Raw genomic sequence first — 7,282 nt, 5'->3', positions numbered from 1 at the left:
CCTTCATCAATGGTTTATAGTTTTCTGTGTATAATTCTTTCACCTCCTTGATTAGATTTATTCCTAGATATTTTATTACTTTGGGTGCTATTTTGAAGGGGATTGTTTCTTTACTTTTTTTTTCTGTTGATTTATCGTTAGTGTAAAGAAATGCAACTGATTTTTGAACGTTAATCTTGTAACCTGCTACCTTGCTGAAATAAAAGCAAGAATAAACAAATGGGACCTAATGAAACTTACAAGCTTCTGCACAGCAAAGGAAACCATAAGCAAAACAAAAAGACAACCTCCGGAATGGGAGAAAATTTTTGCAAATGAAACCAACAAAGGCTTGATCTCCAGAATATATAAGCAGCTCATACGACTCAATAAGAAAAAAATAAACAACCCAATCCAAAAATGGGCAGAAGACCTAAACAAGCAATTCTCCAAGGAAGACATACAAATGGTCAATAGGCACATGGAAAAATGCTCAATATCACTAATTATCAGAGAAATGCAAATCAAAACTACAGTGAGGTATCACCTCACACCAGTCAGAATGGCCATCACTCAAAAACCCACAAATGACAAATGCTGGAGAGGCTGTGGAGAAAAGGGAGCCCTCCTTCACTGCTGGTGGGAATGCAATTTGGTGCAGCCACTGTGGAAAATAGTATGAAGATTCCTCAAAAGACTAGGAATAGGCTTACTGTATGACCCAGGAATCCCACTCCTGGGCTTATATTCAGAAGGAACCTTACTTCAGAATGACACCTGCACCCCAATGTTCATAGCAGCACTATTTACAATAACCAAGACATGGAAACAGCCTAAACGTCCATCAACAGATAACTGGATAAAGAAGATGTGGTATATTTATACAATGGAATACTACTCAGCCATAAAAACCGACAACATAACGCCATTTGCAGCAACATAGATGCTCCTGGAGAATGTCATTCTAAATGAAGCAAGCCAGAAAGAGAAAGAAAAATACCATATGAGATTGCTCATATGCGGAATCTAAAAAAAACCAAACAAACAAAGCATAAATACAAAACAGAAATAGACTGACAGACATAGAATACAAACTTGTGGTTGCCAAGGGGGTGGAGGGTGGGAAGAGATAGACTGGGATTTCAAAATTGTAGAATAGATAAACAAGATTATGCTGTATAGCACAGGGAAATATACACAAGATCTTATGGTAGCTTGCAGAGAAAACAATGTGGCAATGAATATATATATGTTCATGTATAACTGAAAAATTGTGCTCTACACTGGAATTTGACATAACATTGTAAAATGATTATAAATCAATAAAAAATGTTAAAAAAATTGTTTAGGTGCAAAAGCACCTTTAGTCATAGTACTCTTTTGTAGAACATTATAAAACTTTTATATATACTGCCTCTAAAGAATAAATGAATGCAACTATGCTATATGCTCAAGTCTTTAAAAAAAAAGAGAGAGCAAGAGATTGGATAAAACATGGCTTTCTTTGAGCCGTCTCTTTAATTTTAGGCTGCTACTTATTTATTTGTTTAGTCATCTTTGAGCATTTATCAGATAGTAAACAGATACTATACTTATTGGCGGTCAGATTCTCAGCAGACAAATGGTAGTAAGTTCCAAAAGTCTGGGAAAGACATCTTTATGTGAGAAAAAGATTAAGATTGACAAACATTTAGAAGCCTTCTGGGAATGTTTGCATTTTGAAAGAGGTTTCACTTCTTATCCCAAACGCTTGACAGCTCTAATTGTGAAACGTAAGCCAGTGTGATGTGTCAAGATAAGACGTCTATTTGGAGGCAGGGATACCCTTCCAAGGCCACTCAGCTCATGCAACTGACACAGCACTTACCTTGTCTTGGAGAGGCCTTTCCAATGCGTGGGCCTCAGGTACCAAAACATCCCCCAAGCTTTATCCTAAGATAAGATGGGAATAGGGATCCTTGGGCTCCCCCTTGACAGGACTTGACCTTTGTACAACTCTGAAGAAGTGAGAAGAGAGCAACGACTGAAAGAGCATGACCCAAGTGCCACTTGCCCCATCTGGGTGGTGGAGCAGGTGTTTCCAGGTGTGTCCAGGTTGCCAAGTCAACAAGCACGTCAGTCTGCACCCACCCCGCTGTTTTCAGACACCCTCTCCTCTTCCTGGTGTCCTTTGCTCTGGGTTTTAGCTGCCTCAGCCATGACTCTGAGTGAACCTGGGCCCCAGAAGAACTCTCTGTCCCAACTCTGTCTGTCAATATCTAGAAACACATGTGTAGATGGAGAAGGAGAGGCTATGGAAGATCACTGACCTCAGAGTGTTGAACCAAAGGCCTGCTGCTTCCTAACTAGATGGCCGTGATAAGTGTCCTAACCTCCCCAGAATTCAGTTTTCTAATCTGAAAGTGAGGATCATGATAAAATCTTCATCACAAGGTTGTGTGAGAATTAAAATAATGTACGAAGAGGCTTTAACACAGTGGTGATGCTTAATTGGTAGTAACTTGGATGGTTATTAATGTCCTGAAAATTCAACATATGGGATCATTCAGCCCTTTCGGAGACTCACAGACCCAGCATCCCTCTGCCTGGCAGTCCAGAGTCTACTTTGCATATTTCCTAGAAGACAAGTGGCTTTCTCTGTGATAGTAAAGTCCCCCAGGGCAAGAGAGAATTCAAGGGGGTAGAATGGAGCGTGTGTTGGATTCTGATCCCTGTGGATGACTCACCTGCTTTGACTTGAAACCTGCATTTGCAAAATGGGGACAATAAAACATTTTCCCTTTCACTGCCTCACCCTTGTCTCCTAATGTATGAGGCTGACGGGAGCATTGATTAGCCTGTAAATTGTCTGGTCTAACCTGGAGAATAACATCTAACAGAAGCGATGAGGATGGTTGCAGTTTACAGAATTGAAGACTTGTTTTCGGAGCACTGCTTCCTGATACCTGGTACTGAAGACTTTTTTCTATGTAGACTCAGGCATGTGTAGGTGGAAATAGCTTGGAGCTTAATCTTGGAGAACCAATAGTCCTAGGATTGATATTTGTTCCTGAATCAATATGGTAGGATAAATGATTCTCAGACCCTTGGCAAAAGGGAAGTTTTACTTAAAACTTTGTGGTTAGAAGCACATTCTGGAGTTGGCCTCTCAGGTTTGAATCTCAGCTCAACTCCTGCTAGCTATGTGGCTTTGGGCTAATTTACTTAATCTCTCTGTGTCTCAGTTCCTTTATCTGTAAAATGGGAATAATGGTAGTACACAACTCATAAGACTGTTGTGAAAATTGAATGAGTTAAAAATCTAGTTTTTAGAACAGAGTATCTGACAGAGTAGGGCCTTGATACATGTTAGTATCTATCCGTCTGTCTGTCTATCTATCTATCTATCTACCTATCTATCTATCTAGCTATCATCTATCTATCAATATCTTTATCATCTGGACTGAGCAGTACAATATAGAAGAAAGAATCTAGGATTTGAAACAGATATACCTTTTGTTCCACATATACCTCTTGTTCCTGCCTTTACTACTGAGAAGTTTTGTGATCTCTGGATACTTAATCATTCTTAAGTTTCTGTATTCAGTAATGGCTGGAAGCTGGAGATACTTACATGAGCTGTATAAAATACAAAAACATCTTGAAAGTAGTAAATAGCTAACAAGATAGTGAGGAGAACTGGTTGAGATCTGGGAAAACCTAGGATCCCAGAGAATTCACCTTACACTCAGGGCCACTTTTGCTCAAGAACATTTGCTGATCTCAAATAGGCAGCTCTTTCAGAGCTAATAGAACTAATGGAGGATTTTGGATCTCATCAAGGGTAATGATCCTGGTAATTTTCATTTTTAGCTGGGACTCAAAAGCACTGTACCCCAGGAGAAGGGATGAGATGGGAATGAACTAGCTCTTGCTCAGACTGTAGCCAGTCTTTGAGTTAACAGGGCGGTCCAGAAAAACCTCAGTCTTTTGAGTTTGGTTGGTTAAATCATCCTGGACAGTTACTATCCTCAGGTATTTAGTAGAAGCTAATGAAAAGTCTCTTTTGGGAGAACATAGCATCTTGCTAAGCCTCAAATTATTTTAGCAAACATATTTTAAAATACAAAATTCAACAAGTAATTAAAGATAACCAAGCACACTAAGAGACAAGGCACCATGAGCAAAAGCCAAGAGAAACAACAGACAAGGGAAACAGACCCATAGGGACCACTGCTGTTGGAATGACCAGAAAACAACAATAAGACAGCCACACTCACTATGTTCAAAGAGATTCAGAGAAAACTGGAAAATTATGTCAGGAAACAGGAAGTGACAAAAAGTGACACAGCAGATTTGAAAAAAGAACCAAACAGAAATTCTAGAACTGAAAAACATAAGAACCAAAACTAAGACTGTAACGGATGGTTTTAACACCAGATTTGACCCAGCTAAAGAAAGAATTAACATCAGAAGCTGCAAGACAGATAAAGAGAAAATCTCCAGGAAAAAGCATAGGGAGTCAAAAGACATGAACTATGGAAGAGAAGTGACACCGAATGTCCAATTTAGGATTAACTGAATCTGGCTTTTCCAGAAAAACATTATTTTTCCCAGAAGAAAAAAGCAGAACAGAGCACAGATTATATTAGAAGAAAATGACGGGAAAATTTCCAGAGATGAGGGCACATCTTTTCAAAGACACAAGAAACCCAAATATTTCTAGGCAGAATAAACAGAAGGAAATTCACTTGGGAACATCTAATGGTAAAACTGCCTCAGTGATTCCCTATTCCTGGAACATTCTTCCACAAGGCCCATTCTAGCTAAATCCTATTCACAAGTCACATTTTATTTTCTGTCTAATGTAGATTAGAATACTTCATGTCCATCCTCCTTCCCCCACTTCTGAGTTAGGTGGCCCTTCTTCTTTGTTCCACAGCATCCTGGGCTTACTCAGATTTTCTAACTTATCATACCTGAAATTGCCTCTTTCTCTGGCTGTCTCTCACACCAGGCTGTGAGATCCATAAGATGGAGGAATGTGTCTATGTTGCTCACTGGTGACCCCAGCACCCCAGCACAGAGCCTGGCACACAAAAAAAGCGTTAAAAGTATGTGTCAAAAGATGAAAATCATCTAAACTCTTTGAGCTTCTGTTTTCTCATCTGGGTACAAATGGGTACAATGATGCCAATTTCATGCAGTCTGCATAAGGTTATAAGAATTAAGTTAGATAAAACAGGTACCAGACCTCTGCTGATGCAATAGTGCTATATATTTGAACTCCTTAAACCTCTGTTTTCATATTTTTTCAGCGGGAAAATACTATCAGTTAGGTCATTTTTAGCATAAGCTGAGACAAGCTATCAATCATGTCGTAGTTGACAGTGAGCTAAAGGCAGTTAAATGAGCCAAAAGAGGGCCAAACCCACTTATTAAATTCCTACCATGTGCCATTTGCTGTGCTAGGAGCATCATATTCTTTATCTCATTTCAAGGTGGATGACAACATGAGACATACAGTTCTCCTCGTCCCTCTTAGATACTCGAGAACTAAACGCCTTGCAGAGATCTCATCAGATAACTGTCTTAGAGGAAGAGGAAGGAGAGAGAGAAAAGATGCTTTAGATCTTGGGGAAGCTCTTGATTTTCAACTTCCACTGCAAACTCTGAGCTTGAGGAGGAGAGAGATTACTTTGTTGAGCAAGATTCTCTCCTCCTGCAACCCCAGGCAATTAGAAAAACTTTTTTTTGAAAAATCAGCAAGGTCCTAGGATCCTAATGTTCCTTATCTTATAGTCACTAGCCTTCTCAGAAATAAATATCCAGTATAGTAAAAACCATCACCTTCTGGAAAGGTGAGAGGGACAAGGGGTCAAAATCCCATGAGGCTGCTTTCAAGGGATTCAAAGGATTCAAAGCCCTGGAGTCATGTTCAGCGAGCAAGCGCTTGGAATAGGCACTGCATGACAGACTTATCCAATCTTAACAATGCTTTAAGATTGCATTAGTTAGTATAATATTACTAGATGCTACAACATGTTTTTAAAATTTCGTTTTATGAGGGGAGGTGATTGGGTTTATTTATTTACTTATATTTGGAGGAGGTACTGGGGATTGAACCCAGGACCTTGTGCATGCTAAGCATACGCTCTACCACCTGAGCTATATACCCTTCCCTCAGATGCTGTAACAAATAAAACCTAAAATTTCAGAGGTTTAACACAATCAAAGTTTTTTTTTTTTCCTCTCACTTAACAGTCCAGTGAGGTTATTTCTGGTCAATGGGTGGTTTTCCTCCATTTGGTGACTCAGGGACCCTGGCCTGGAAGGGCCACACATCACTTCCGTTCACATCTCAGAGGGAAAAATTTGTCTTTGGCTGCATCTGGGTGCATGAGGGGCTGGAAAATGGAACTTATGGAAGAGGAAGCATGGATTTTTGGTGTAGAGCTAGACATCTCTTCTGTAAAAGTGTCACCATTATCATCATCATCCCCACTTTTGGATGGGGAAACTGAAGCTCTGGTACTGAAATAACTTACTCAAGGTCTGTAGCTGATAAGTGGTAGAGGCTGGATTTGAACCTGGGTGGTCCATTTTCAAATCCCATGTACTTGCTATTGTAATCTGCTAGCTCACAGTGATGAATAAAAGAAAGATTTTGGCTACTAAAGGAACTGAATTTTTTGGTTGCCTGTGTTATAAGGCTCCACCAATGCCATTTCCTACCAAACATAAATTGTGATTGTCTGAAAGAATTGGAGATAAATTCTCAAAGAATCCTGAGAACATGTCAATGCTTTTATCTAAAACTGTGGGCTTTTGGTTGCCATGGCGACAGGGACCCATCTTTCAGGAATAGGCTCAGGACCCTCTGGAAGCTTTGCCTGATGCTCCTGCTCTGCCCCCTGACTTCTGGATGGGATGCTCTAGCATCCTAAGTCTGGCACTAGAGAGGTGACATCACAGTGACATGTTCTGCTACGATGTCTGGCTTTCCCAGACATGAGAGCCTTTCCATCCCCAGTGCTCTCGGGCACCCAGCAAAAGGAGCCTGGGCTTTTCTAGCACAGTGGTCCTCACTCTTTCACTTCCTGCATTTTTCCTTTAATGAACACTCAGCACCCATTAATGGGGCCTCTAAGGCCATAGATAACTAAGCCAGAGTTTCAGCACGGGAGAGCCAGGCTAGTGGAGAGAGGCAGATAGCAACTCTGAATATTTAATAGCAAAAACTTGAAAACGAATCAACAAAAGCTACCCATATCGACATAGATAAATTAAAAAATATAATATTCCATAAACAAGTCACAGAATG

The sequence above is a fragment of the Vicugna pacos genome, chromosome 13 (assembly GCF_048564905.1).
Source record: "Vicugna pacos chromosome 13, VicPac4, whole genome shotgun sequence".
Lineage (NCBI taxonomy): Eukaryota > Metazoa > Chordata > Mammalia > Artiodactyla > Camelidae > Vicugna > Vicugna pacos.
Note: the sequence above shows the minus strand (reverse complement) of the source record.